At 44.1% G+C, this 13762-nt stretch overlaps 1 long non-coding RNA gene across 1 annotated transcript in view; it reads left to right on the top strand.

Annotated features, from left to right (window-relative positions):
* LOC138757920 (uncharacterized) overlaps nucleotides 1-13762 on the top strand; it is a 57319-nt gene that overhangs the window by 9682 nt on the left and 33875 nt on the right. Inside the window, exon 2 of the long non-coding RNA XR_011353993.1 lies at nucleotides 1161-1232. This is a non-coding gene — a long non-coding RNA (uncharacterized lncRNA). The remainder of the gene's footprint in view (nucleotides 1-1160; nucleotides 1233-13762) is intronic.

Raw genomic sequence — 13762 nt, forward strand, 5'->3', positions numbered from 1 at the left:
GTCAAATATGCCAAATGTACAGAAACACAACAAAAAGATGAAATGATTGCCACAGAAGTATGTGCCAGGCCATAGCACACAATGGGAGCAGATTTGTTCACCAAGAATCAAAAGTGGTATTTAATAGTAGCCTGTTACTACTCTAAGTTTCCATTTGTCAAAAGGGTGAAAGACCTGAGAGCATCAACTATCACCTCAGGAATGAGAGCACTCCTTGTTGAACAAGGAATACCCAAGCAAGTAATATGTGATAATGGAACACAGTTCACATCACAAGAATTCAGAAAGCTGGCTGCAGAGTATGGGTTATTACTACATTATCCCCATACTACCACAAAGTCATGGGTTCATTGAAAGACATGCAAACTGTCTTTACACACTAATTAAGTGTTGTGAAACTAAAGAAGACCCATACCTAGCTCTTCTATCAATACAAGCAACACTTTAAGAGCTAACAAAGTTCCCGGCAGAACTTCTAAATGGCAGGAGATTTAAAACAACTCTGCCAAGCAAAATACACCCTCCAAAGGCCAGGAGGAAACCAGAAGAAGACTAGCTGGAAGGACACCAGCATTATAATAAACATGCACAAACATTGCCAGAACTCTTCAGAGGGCAACATGTGCATATTTAAGAGCTGACGTTGAAAACGTGGACCCCAGCAAAGGTCATCAGAGAAGCTGAGACACCAAGGTCGAGACAGACTCTGGGAATTAGCTGAGGAGAAACAGAATTCACATCCAGCCAACACAAGATGTGATAAAGCAGAAAGCTTTAATACCAGCAACGCCTGCAACACCAATATCATGAGATATCAAGCGAAGAGACCACAACCACTAATACCGAAACATTAACACAGCAGTTGTCAGATGAAGCACAACAAGCTACATCACCTACATGTATACAAGCAGCATAGAGCTCAACGGTCACAGCCAAATCCAGAAGGTGCAAAAGCAACATACTGCTGCCAGTGCGATATCAATAAGAAATATTTTAAAATAGTTGTGTAAATAAACTAGTGCACAAGTTCAGTCACTTAAGTTACATTGGAAAGAAAGTGATAAAGAATACTAAATTTTTCTTTATCTTGAGAAGGAGGATATAGTCTGGATAATGTGAACTATTTTTAACCGTGTAAGAATACACTCTTCTCACTGTAGTAAATGAAGTGGACCACTGTGGAGCATATATGCATGTGTGTGAACAGTTTCCTGAGATGGTGGAAGACATCAGTAAGTAAAGTCTTTTTTGTTATTTGAATCTTGCATCTCTATGTTATTTAAGAAGCCTCCCAAGTAACACAGAGACATAACATTTACTAACCACAGAACACCTATGGCATCCTTTGTCAGTGGTTCTCACCCTTCTTTATCCTTCTCATACCACTTTAAGTAATAGGATGCCATAGATGCTCTGAGGTTAGAAAAGGATTACCAAAGGTAGTTTGTGAGTCGGAAAAAAAAGGTTGAGAACTATTGGTTTGCACAATGTAACAACACATTTTGTTCACTAACTGCCATAGTGAATATTTGTCTATCATTTTTTTAAATCTTTTTTTCTCTCATGTAGTAATTTATATTTATAAATATTATGAATAGATTTATAAATAGATATAAGTGATATGTTATTTATAAAAAGTTTCTGAGGTAATTTATCCATGTAAATAACCAGCACTGCAATGTTTATAGTATGAATGACAAACAAATGTGACTTGACTTATATATGTATTATTTCAATGAATCTGTACATTGTGTTTATACATGGGATAATAAACTCTAATTCTTATTCTCAGTACAAAAGGAGAAAATTCAATGCACTCTGTTCAAATTGTACAATATAAATCCAGCTTGCAGAGAAGAATTTGAGGCAAAAATATATTTTCCAAGCCAAAACAAAGTATTAAAAGTAGATTGATTATATTTAAACACTTAATTTGGAGATTAGAAATTTCACTGAGAAAAAGTAAAGTATTTGGAGTGAGTTTGTGTGTTCATTTGGGGATCAAATTGCACATTTACTGAGTAGGATAGTTTGCTGTCTTGAACATTAAAAAGGTACCTCATTGCCACACACATGAATAACAGATACTGGAGTTACTTACAATGAAGTTTTGATAAATTATGCATATTGTTACGAGCCCAGAGGACCCCAAAACCCAGCACCAATAGATATTCACCAAGACAAATGGTTACTTAAACAAAAGTTGCTTTTAATTATCTTTAAACATGAAAACAGGATCAAACTTTATCTTATCACTAGTAACTTACTTAACCCCTTTCTAATTCTAAGGGCATGTGTATGTAGTGTGTGTGTAAATTTAAGAAAAGTTCTTTGGTTCACAGTTCAATCTCACTTCTCCACTCCTCCAAGTTCACTGGTTGCAGGCACTTCTTATACTGTGCACAGAATTTAACATTTATGAATTTCACCAGGCTTTGGTGCTTGAAAGGTAAATGGTTACTGCTCAGGAAGGTTCTTGTCGGTTTTCAGAGAGAGATTTGTTGTTCATGGGACACCCACAAAGCTGATTCCTTTTTATCAGCCACTTTGGTGTCTTGCCGAAGAAACTTGCCCCATCAGGGTTTTCCAGATGATAACCTCTTTCTTTCAGGTCACCACAGAATTCCTTTTTATTTCTCTTATTTAAAATGAAACATTAGGCAGCCAGTCCTCTCCTCTTGTATGGACCACAAGGGCTTTGACTAGGCTGAACTAAGCACTCACAACCCATCTTCAAAATGGAGATTTTCTACAAGTTTGACAACTTGTCCTGTTCCAGTCCCAGCTGCTGCTGCTGAACTGTAGAACTATAGAACTGAATTCTCTCTCTCTCTCTCTCTCTCTCTCTCTCTCTCTCTCTCACACACACACACTCAGAGAAAAGCCTGTTTTTTTCTTTCTCTGCTTGAAAAACCACATGACCCTCTTAGAACAGCAACTTCCACTCAGACAGACTGCAGCTCCGAACTTAATCCTCTGGATTCTTTCATCGGTTACTTTTCAAAACAACAATCCATTAGTGAAGTCCCTTGGATGCTCTCCAAACCTTTTACAAGGTACTCTGAGCCGGACTGTCTGGCTTGAGCAGAGCTCCAATATTTTAAATGAGATCTGTTTTGAAGTGTTTGTATGTGACCTGGACTGAAAAAACCTGTCACACTTTATCTTCCAAAATCATATCTGTAAACAATATAAAACACAACTCTGAATGGGCAACTAAAGCGGCATCGTCTGCAAAGAGTAGTTCACGGACAAGTTTCTCTTGTGTCTTGGTGTGAGCGTGCAGGCGCCTCAGATTGAAGAGACTGCCATCCGTGCGGTACCGGATGTAAACAGCGTCTTCATTGTTGGGGTCTTTCATGGCTTTGCGGAAACTGCCAAAATGTTTGGCCTGGAAGTCAGCCTGAAGAAAACTGAGGTCCTCCATCAGCCAGCTCCCCACCATGACTACCAGCCCCCCCACATCTCCATCGGGCACACAAAACTCAAAACGGTCAACCAGTTTACCTATCTCAGCTGCACCATTTCATCAGATGCAAGGATCGACAATGAGATAGACAACAGACTCGCCAAGGCAAATAGCGCCTTTGGAAGACTACACAAAAGAGTCTGGAAAAACAACCAACTGAAAAACCTCACAAAGATAAGCGTATACAGAGCCATTGTCATACCCACACTCCTGTTCGGCTCCGAATCATGGGTCCTCTACCGGCATCACCTACGGCTCCTAGAACGCTTCCACCAGCGTTGTCTCCGCTCCATCCTCAACATCCATTGGAGCGCTTTCATCCCTAACATCGAAGTACTCGAGATGGCAGAGGTCGACAGCATCGAGTCCACGCTGCTGAAGATCCAGCTGCGTTGGGTGGGTCACGTCTCCAGAATGGAGGACCATTGCCTTCCCAAGATCGTGTTATATGGCGAGCTCTCCACTGGCCACCGTGACAGAGGTGCACCAAAGAAGAGGTACAAGGACTGCCTAAAGAAATCTCTTGGTGCCTGCCACATTGACCACCGCCAGTGGGCTGATATCGCCTCAAACCGTGCATCTTGGCGCCTCACAGTTTGGCGAGCAGCAACCTCCTTTGAAGAAGACCGCAGAGCCCACCTCACTGACAAAAGGCAAAGGAGGAAAAACCCAACACTCAACCCCAACCAACCAATTTTCCCCTGCAACCGCTGCAACCGTGTCTGCCTGTCCCACATCGGACTTGTCAGCCACAAACGAGCCTGCAGCTGACGTGGACTTTTACCCCCTCCATAAATCTTCGTCCGCGAAGCCAAGCCAAAGAAAGATAAAACACAACGTATTCTGTCACAACATCAATTCTGAATTTCATATTATTTAATATGATATTGATGTTGACTCTCCTGGAAAACTACATAATTTACAGATTTTTGGGTAATATTATGCTGTCTCAATCTTTATTCTGCTTAATATTCGCAAATTTATTTCCAAGAATAGTGTTTATTTCTTCTGAAATTGATATTCCTCTGGCTTCAGATGTAAAAACATTGTCTGTAAAATCTAATCCCTTTTTACATAACATTATGTCATGATGAGCAGTCCCAGAAATTACCATTTTAAAGCTAAAAACTGTTAATGAAAGTAAATTCTATAAATTGTTTCCTGTGCTCCCTTTAAACTCTCTGGGACTTTGCTTCTCCTTTAAACTTACTTTGGTAGCTTTGATAGTTCACGCCTCATGGCATGATGGAGGGGCGGAATTTTCACTCCACCTTTCAGGCAAAAGTGATTCTTATTAACCAAAATATTGCTTTTGTTCATCACAATGTAATATCAGATACTAACAGTCATATTATTCTTTCAGGATTATATTATTCTTTCAAGCTATCTCTTTGCAATCTGGAAAATCACTGGATACTGATGGGCTTCATGTGGAGTTTTTCAAATCATTTTCTTTTTTGCTCTCACCCTATTTAAGTTCTGTGTTGTCTGATTTGCTTAAGAAAGGTAAGCTTCCAACATCATTCAATGAAGGTGGTATTACTCTTATTGCAAAGAAAGATAAAGATCCTATTGAGTGCTCGTCCTTCAGGTCAATTTCTTTATTAAATGTTGATGTTAAAATTTTGGCTAAAGTTTGGCCCGTAGATTGGAGAATATTTTACCATCAATTATATCCGAATACCAAACTGGCTTTATTAAAAATTGTTACTCTTATTTAAATATACATTGCTTATTTGACATTTTATACTCAGCCTTAGTTCCTGAATGTGTCCTTTCTTTAGATGTGGAGAAAGCATTTGATTGCGGTGTGCGATTTTAGAAAAATTTAATTTTGGTCCAAATTTTATTACATGAATAAAATATTGTATTTGTGGCCTACTGCTTCAACTCTTACTAACTTTCAACAGTCTAAACCTTTTACTCTCCAATGGGAACCCATCAAGGGTGTTCCCTAAATGCATTACTTTTTGATTTGGAAATAGAGCCATTAGCAATTGCATTTCAAAGATGCGAGGACATCTTAGGGATTTTAGGGATTTGGAGGAAGGGAGTGCAACATAAAGTTTCTCTGTATGGAGACGATCTTTGGTTTTTCATATCTCCCCTACCTCCTCTGTTGTTACTTTCTCAATTTAGTCAGTTTTCAGGGTACAAACAAAATTTTCATAAAAGTAAACTTTTCCCTAACTTGCATTAGTGTGCACTAAGTTTCCTTTTAAGGTTGTTTAAAATCAATTTACTTATTTAGGTACTACAGTTACAAGAAAGCATTAGTGTCTTTTTAATGAAAATGTCCTTACCTTGTTTAAAAAATGTGAAACTTAATGCAGTGGTCACCCTTGTCCACATCTTTGGTGGGCCAAATTAACTCTATCAAAATGAACATTTTGCCTAAATTCTTATATCTTTTTCAGACTACAAACTTTTTTTGATTCATTATATTCTATTATGTTGTCCTATATATGGAAGAGTAAGCGACCCTGATTAAATAAAGTTCACTTTCAAAAATCTGAAAGAAATGGTGGTATTTAGTGCTGCCCAATTTCCGATTTTATTACTGGGCGGCCAATATTATCGCAACCTTATATTTTGGATACATTTTCATAAATGACTGCCTATTGTGATAGAAATGGAGTTGTGTTCAGGTAAAAATCTCTCTGTTTCAGATTTGGATCCTCACTTCCTTTTTCTTTAGATAAATCTATTGATAATCCAGTTGTCAGGCACAGTTCAGAAAATATTTTGGATATTATGGTTTCTCTCTTTCAAGTTCTTTTCCATTCAATCATTTTTTCCTACCTTCCTTACATGATTCTGCATTTCAAGAATGGCATAGACTGGGTATTAAGTGCTTTAAAGATATTTTTGTTGATAACTGCTTTGCATCATTTGAACAACTTTCTGAAAAGTTCAGCCTACCAAATACCTATTTTTTCAGATATTTGCAAATCAGACATTTTCTCCATTCTCAGATACCCACGTTTCCTGGTGTACCTGATAGGAATATTGTTGATGTGTTTTTAAAATTTACAACCCACTCTTAAAGGTTTAAGATCTGCCCTTCTTGATAAAACTAAATGTGCATGGGGACAAGATTTAAGACTTTCATTGTTGGATGAGGTTTGGGATTTAATCTTTAAGTTGGTTAACTCCACATCCCTCTGTGCTCATCAAAGTTTGGTGCGATTTAAAGTTGTGCATAGGGCTCATATGGCCATAGCGAAATTATCTCTTATTTGTCCAGATGTAAATTCTTGTTGTGATAAATGTAAGAGAGATGAGGCCTCTCTTATTCATATATTTTGGTCGTGCCCTAGCGTCAAAAAATATTGAAGGGATGTTTTCCAAACCTTAACCTTAATCCTTAACTTAAATCTTGAACTTAACCCTCTGGCTGTCCAATTTGGTACCACTGGAGAGGATGACATTTGTTTGACTCCATTTAAATCTCAGGTTCTGGCTTTTGCCTCTCTTTTGGTCAGGCTTGCAATATTACTAAAATGGAGGGATGCTGCCCCACCTACCCATGCTCAGTGGCTGAGGGATATTATGTTATGTTTAAATGTACAAAAGATTCACTATTCTGTTAGTAACTTAGACATAAGGTTTCAAAACTTATGGCAGCCTCTTCCGAACTACTTTCAGATCCTTTAGTTTTATTATAAAACCTGTCTTCCAACACTTTATACTTCAAGGTATACTTTAATTATAGAACTTCGGCTTAGTAATGGACTCAAGAGATAGGGAGAAAATGAAAATATAATATTCAGGATTAAATTGTAAACAGTTCTGTTACCCTATAGATGTATTCTATAAATTAGACATCACTGTTGTGTATTTTACAAATTTTCTGTATATATCTGTTTACTTAGGTGAAATTTAATAAAAATATTTAGAAAGATAAAAAAAACTTACTTTAGCAGTGTTTCCTGCATTCCATTTAAAAACACAGAGGCACATAAATAAAGTCTTGTGGAGTTGCTTCCCCTCTTTTATTAAGTTTTCTATTCACACAAGCTGGAATTTATCTAAGTCATACACTACATTAATAAATTGTAACTGGATTTCTTTATAATAATTCATTAAATTGGGGAGCTGCAAACCCCTTAAATCATACCTCTGTGGTGGGTGAGCAGTGTAAAAAGCACAGCCACCACACTGAGGGTTGTTAACGACTGTTGTATTTGAATATGGCATCTGCCCCTTTAAGGGCAGCGTTGGTTCAGTCACCACATGCGTGATGATGTCACAATCGTTGCCCAGGGCGCATGCTATGCGGGAGGTTTGAGCAAGGAAGAAACCCCTGACGGCGCCATCTTCCCAGGGCTACCCCGCCACATGGCGTTATAAGTGGAAACGGTTTGCCCTGAGCGAGTGCGCCGCTACACAACCCCCTCCAGAACTGGCTACGCGTCTCACCACTTTGGTGGGCAACCCTCTCGCTTGGGCCAGGCTGTCTCCACCAGTCCAGATGGGCCACCTTTAGGCGGTCCACCATGAAAAGTTCCTCCCTCCGCCCAACGTCCAGTGTGAAGGTTCCGCCGGAACGGTGTAGGACCTTGTATGGACCCTTGTATGGGCGTTGTAGTGGTGCCGCCTGTGGTCCTCTCCGAATGAACATGAATTGGGCAGAGCCGAGTTCTTTGGGGAGGTGGGCTGGCCGAGTGCCAAAGCATGCTGGGGGTTGGGGGGCCAGGAAGGGCAGTCTTGCGGAGGTCCACCAGCAGGTTCGCGTCCCTGGGCGCGGTGTCGGGTTCCAGGCCGAAGAACACGCCAGGCAGGGAGAGTGGTGCACCGTATACCATTTCCACTACTGAGGTTTGCAGGTCCTCCTTGGGTGCATCCCTGATCCTGAGGAGGACCCAGGGTAATTCGTCTGCCCAGTCCAAGCCGGTGAGTCTGGCCATGAGTGAGGACTTAAGGTGTTGGTGGAACCTCTCCACCAAACCATTGGACTGCAGATGGTAGGCCGAGATGTGGTGGAACTTGGCCCCCCCACCCCCCCAGGAGTTTTGCCATTTGGGTCCACAGAGCAGATGTGAACAGGGCACCCCTGTTGCTGGTGATGTGCGCCAGGACCCCGAACTGGATGATCCACTGGCTGACCAGGATCCTGGCGCACGTCTCCACAGAGGCTTCCTTGATGGGGATAGCCTCGGGTCATCTTGTGGCTTGGATCAGTCCACCACTGTGAGTAGGTAATGTGCCTCCCTGGACACCGGCAAGGGCCAACGATATCTACGTGGATGTGCTGAAACCTGCGAGCCGCCGAGTCGAAGTCCTGGTTGGGAGCCTGTGTGTGCCGGTGGACCTTGGAGGTCTGGCACATGGTGCAGTTCTTGGGCAGCTCCGCCACCTGTTTCTTAAGCTCATGCCACAGAACCACTCCGTGACCATCCGCACAGTTGTCTTTACCGCGGGGTGAGCAAGGTCATGTACCAGACTGAAGACTCTCGCTTGCCAGGTACGCAGCGTACCTGTTGAAACATCACTGAGCAATGTGTCCGGGCTGTTAGGTACTTGGACATCCTGAGTTTGAAGCCTGAGATGGTGGTCCAGAGGACTTGCGTCTCTGCATCAGATGGCTGGGCCTGGGCTAGTTGTGCGTAGTCCAACCCGGCGGCAAGTGTGTTGATGGCTGGGTGCGAGAGTGCCTCCGCCACAACATTGTCCTTGCCTGCCCTGTGGCGGATGTTGGTAGTGAACTCCGACATGTTACGAGAGATGGCACTGTTGTCTGGCGGTCCACATGTCCTTGGTCATCGCCAGTACCTGGGTGAGGGGCTTGTAGTCCGTGAAGACTGTGAATGGCCTGCCCTCCAGGAAGTAATGAAAATGGTGGATGGCCAAGTACAGCGCCAGGAGCTTCGGGTTGAAGGCGCTGTATTTGAGATCTGGTGGTCGCAGCTGCTTTCTGAAAAAGGCCAGCGGGTGCCATTGTCCATTAAGCCATTGTTCCAGGACCCCACCCCCGACTGCTGTATCTGAGGCATCCACAGAGAGTGCCGTGTGTGCCTCCGGCCATGGGTGCACCAGCAGCGTCGCGCTGGCAAGGGCTTCCTTCATTGCCGCGAAAGCCTTGTTTGCCTCTGCCAGCTAGGATAAGGTTTTTTCTTTGGTGGCTATCAGCACAAACAATGGGCGCATGGTGCGGGCAGCCCCAGGGATGAAACGATAGTAAAAGTTCACCATCCCCATGAACTCCTGCAGGCCTTTAAGGGTGGAGGGTTTAGGGAAATGTTGGATGGCCGCCACCTTCTCTGGCATCAGGGTGGTCCCAGCCACCGAGATGGTATGCCCCAGGAACTGGAGGGACTCCTTGCCGAACTGGCATTTGGCTGTATTGACCATTAGGCTGTAGTCCGTCAGCTGGGCAAAGAGTGTGCGGAGATGGGATTTGTGTTCATCGTGATTGCAACTGGCAATGAGAATATCGTCCAGGTAAATGAACACAAAAGTCCAGGTCTTTTCCAACTGCGTCCATGAGGCGCTGGAACGTTTGGGCTGCATTCTTTAGTCCGAAGGACATACGCAGGAACTCGAACAGGCCGAAAGAGGTGATAATGGTTGTCTTACCCATGTCATCTGGATGCACCGGGATCTGATGGTATCCCCACATGAGGTCCACTTTGGAGAAGACCCATGCACCATGGAGGTTGGCGGAGAAGTCCTGTATGTGGGGCGCCGGGTACATATCACGAGTGGTTGCGTCCCAACAGTAGTTCCCGTACAATTTCCAGCCCCCGGACGATTTTGGGATCAGATGGAGTGGTGATGCCCAGGCACTGTCTGAGCACCGGACGTTTCCCAGTTCATTGACCAGCCTTTTGCCCTTCATGTCAACCAGTAGGCCATGAGCTATGAGGAATTTGGTCTCTAACAGCACGGTGCCCACGGAGGATAGGACAAATCTCCATTGGAACTTCTCCTTCCCGATTTGGATCTGTGGCCCTGTAGGTGCCGTAGGTCCTGATGGTGGAGCCATTGGCTGCCTGCAGGGTTGGATCTCAAGATCGGGTGCGAGTCTCTAATGCTGTGGGGGGAAGGACGCTGAGCTCAACCCCTGTGTCCACCAAGAATCGGTGGCCGGTGGATCTATCCGTCACATGAAGGAGGCTGTTTATGTGGCCAGCCGTCACAGTCATCAACGGCGGCTGGCCTGGTCATTTCCTGAAACCCGTAGGGCTGGCGGCCCTTATGGGCTTGTGCTCCCCAGCACTGGTGGTAGAAACACCAGGTCGACTGGCCCTCCTCTGGCTTGTCTTGGGAGCAGCCTGCGGTCAGCTAGCTCCTGGTTGTGCCACCTGGTTGAGGGGTTCCTCGTTCTCCCTCTTCGTGCGCCAGAGGGTATCCGCATGGGCTGCTGCTCTCCTCGTGTTTGAGAAGTCTTCATCTGTGAGGAGCAGCTGGATGTCCTCCGGCATCTGTTCCAGGAATATCTGGCGGAAGAGAAAACAAGGCTTGTGGTCTTCTGCCAGGGCCAGCATTTTGTCCATCAGTGCAGATGGACTATGGTCCCCAGCCCATCTAGGTGAAGGAGCCTGGAAGCCCATTGCTGGGGAGTTAGCCCAAAAGTTCCAAGCAGCAGATTTTTGAGGGAGGTGTACTTACCCATAGCCTGGGGTGGGGGGGGTTGGTGGATGATGTCGTCCGCCCTCGATGCCGTATCTTGGTCCAGATCGCTCACGTCATGATAGAACATCATGGTGTCTGAGGAGAAGTTACGAGTTGAAATTGTGCTTCCGCCTGCCTGAACCACGTTCTTAGTCGATGGGTCCAAAAGGGGGGAAGCTTGATGGAGACAGCATTAACCTCTGCTGAATCCATGGTGTTTTGAGTCCAGAAAAACATCTGGGCGTGTCGGGGGTCACCACTGTGGCGGTGTGAGCAGTGGAAGAAACACAACCACCATGTTGAGGGTCGTTAATGACTATTTTCATTCAAATTCAGCACGTCCCTTTAAGGGCAGCATTAGTTCAGTCACCTGGTGCATTGTGACATCATATTCGCTGTCCACGGTACACACTGGAAAAGATGCTGGAGTCAGAGAAATCTCTGACAACACCATTTCCCCATGGTTGCCCCACCTGTGGTGATCAAGCGGGGCCGGTTCACCACGAGAATGTACGCTGCCACAGGTGAGTAATTTAACTGGAATAAATGTTTTAACTGTGGTTCCACATGAATACCTTGTAGTGGGCCGAGCGGCCACATAGCGCAGTGGGATGAACCATCGCCCACGTGTCTCACCAAGCAGCCTGGTTGCCGCTCACTCACTTGGCCGGGGGGGGCGCATGCAGCACTGTAGACTGGGTCACGGTGCACTGAGGAGTTGGGTACTCACCTTCAAGATGGCGCAGGGCTCCTATTGTCTTTACTTTAAGACATGGGACCTGAAGGTGAGTTGCAGGCATGGAGTAATATCACTTTTGGTCCCAGTTGTCTGGGTCAGAAGGGATAAAGAGGAGGCAAATTTAAATTAAGGATCTTTGCTGACTAATACTGTGTCTGGTGAATTCATTTAGCAGCTCTACTGGAGTAGTTGCTACAATTGGTGACCCCGCCTGCAAGATTCATCCAAAGGTTGAATCCATAGTCAACATGGACGGAACAATAGCAGCAGTAGGCATTCATGCCCCCTTTCTGGGCCCACCAGCCTCAAGTGTGGCTGAACCAGGCTGAGACCCAGTTCTACCTTCATGGAATAACAGCTGAAGACATGAAATTTTTGCACCTCATTGGGGCACCGGACACCACTACAGCAGCTAAAGTAAGTGAATTTATTGGCCAGGCCCCAATAGAAAACCAATACACTAGGTTCCGGCAGTTCCTCCTGAACACTCTGGAATTAACCAGGCATGAATGGGGCATGCAGCGTTTCAATATGGAGGGGCTAGGCAACAGGAATCCATCCGATTTAATGAATGAGATGCTCGCGCTAGCAGATGGTCATTCCAATTGCTTTCTTTTTGAGACCTTATTCCTGGGGAAGCTCCCAGGTCACGTCCCCTTACTGTTATGAGCCCAAAGGACCCCAAAACCCAGCAGCAATAGACATTCACCAAGACAAGTGGCTTTAATCAACTTCAAACATGAAAATAGAATCAAGCTTTAACAACTCTATTCTTATGCTATACTCTATACTAACCCAAATTACCTCCTTCTAATTCTAAATGCACCTGTATGTAATGTGTGTGTAAATTCAAGTGGTTCACAGTTCAATCTCACTTCCCCTTCCAAGTTCTTTGGTTACAGGGAATCACCATACTGTGCACAGAATTTAACATGTATAAAGTTCACCAGGCTTGATGCTTGGAAGGTAAATGTTTACCGCTCCGGAAGGTTCTTGTAGGGTTTGCAGAAAAGATATTTGTTGCTTCAGGATTTCCACAACTGAGGTATCACCACGAGTCACCTCAGGGTCTCGCTGTTGAAACTTGCCCCATCAGAGTCTTCTAGGTGGTAATCTCTTTCTTCAAGCTACCACAGAGTTCCATTCCTTCCTCTATTTCAAGAGAAACATCAGACAGCACTTCCAGCCATCTACTGTTCTGGAACTTGCTTTCATCAATTTCAAACAGTTTTCCCTGGATTGCACTTTTCAGTTACTTTCAGTATCCCACACACTGACTGACTGATGGAGCTGTTAACTCAACTCTCTCTCTTTTCCATCTGAAACTTCAAAAAGAGCATGTGAGTTGCGTCTTGCAAAACCCCCACCTTCCTGAGCAAAACAACAGGAGTTCTTTCTTCTGCTCCATCTATGGTTATCTTAGGTAAACAATCCAGAATTGACCTTTCTGTGAGCACTTTGCAGAAAGGGTACTGATAGACAGCATGACTCCAGCAAGAGGATGGTCAAGCATTTTATGACATCAGTTCAATTAACACCTACTTGTGAAAGGTGTTTACATTCTCCAGAGATCCTGCAATGTGAATTCTTCAGTCTTTCAAATAAGATTTGTTTTAAAATGTGTCTATGTATGTGACCTACTCTAAATCTTATAAATTCTCCCCAAATATTAATATTGTTACAATACCAATAGCAAACATGGATTTCAGCCATCCCATGACATGGGCTAGAAGGCTGACTGGATGCCAAGGCAAGAGACTGCCTCCATACAGCCCATGTTCACGGCAGAGACAGCTCCCGTGCCCTGTGCACCACCTGTAGCTGAAGTTCAAACAAAAATGGACGAATGTTCCGCAGGCGCCAAAAATAGTGTTTTTACCACCCCTGGTGGGGGAAAATTGCCCATAGTTGCGTGTCCCCATGTGGCTACCACGATG

This window comes from Narcine bancroftii, chromosome 1 (assembly GCF_036971445.1).
Source record: "Narcine bancroftii isolate sNarBan1 chromosome 1, sNarBan1.hap1, whole genome shotgun sequence".
Lineage (NCBI taxonomy): Eukaryota > Metazoa > Chordata > Chondrichthyes > Torpediniformes > Narcinidae > Narcine > Narcine bancroftii.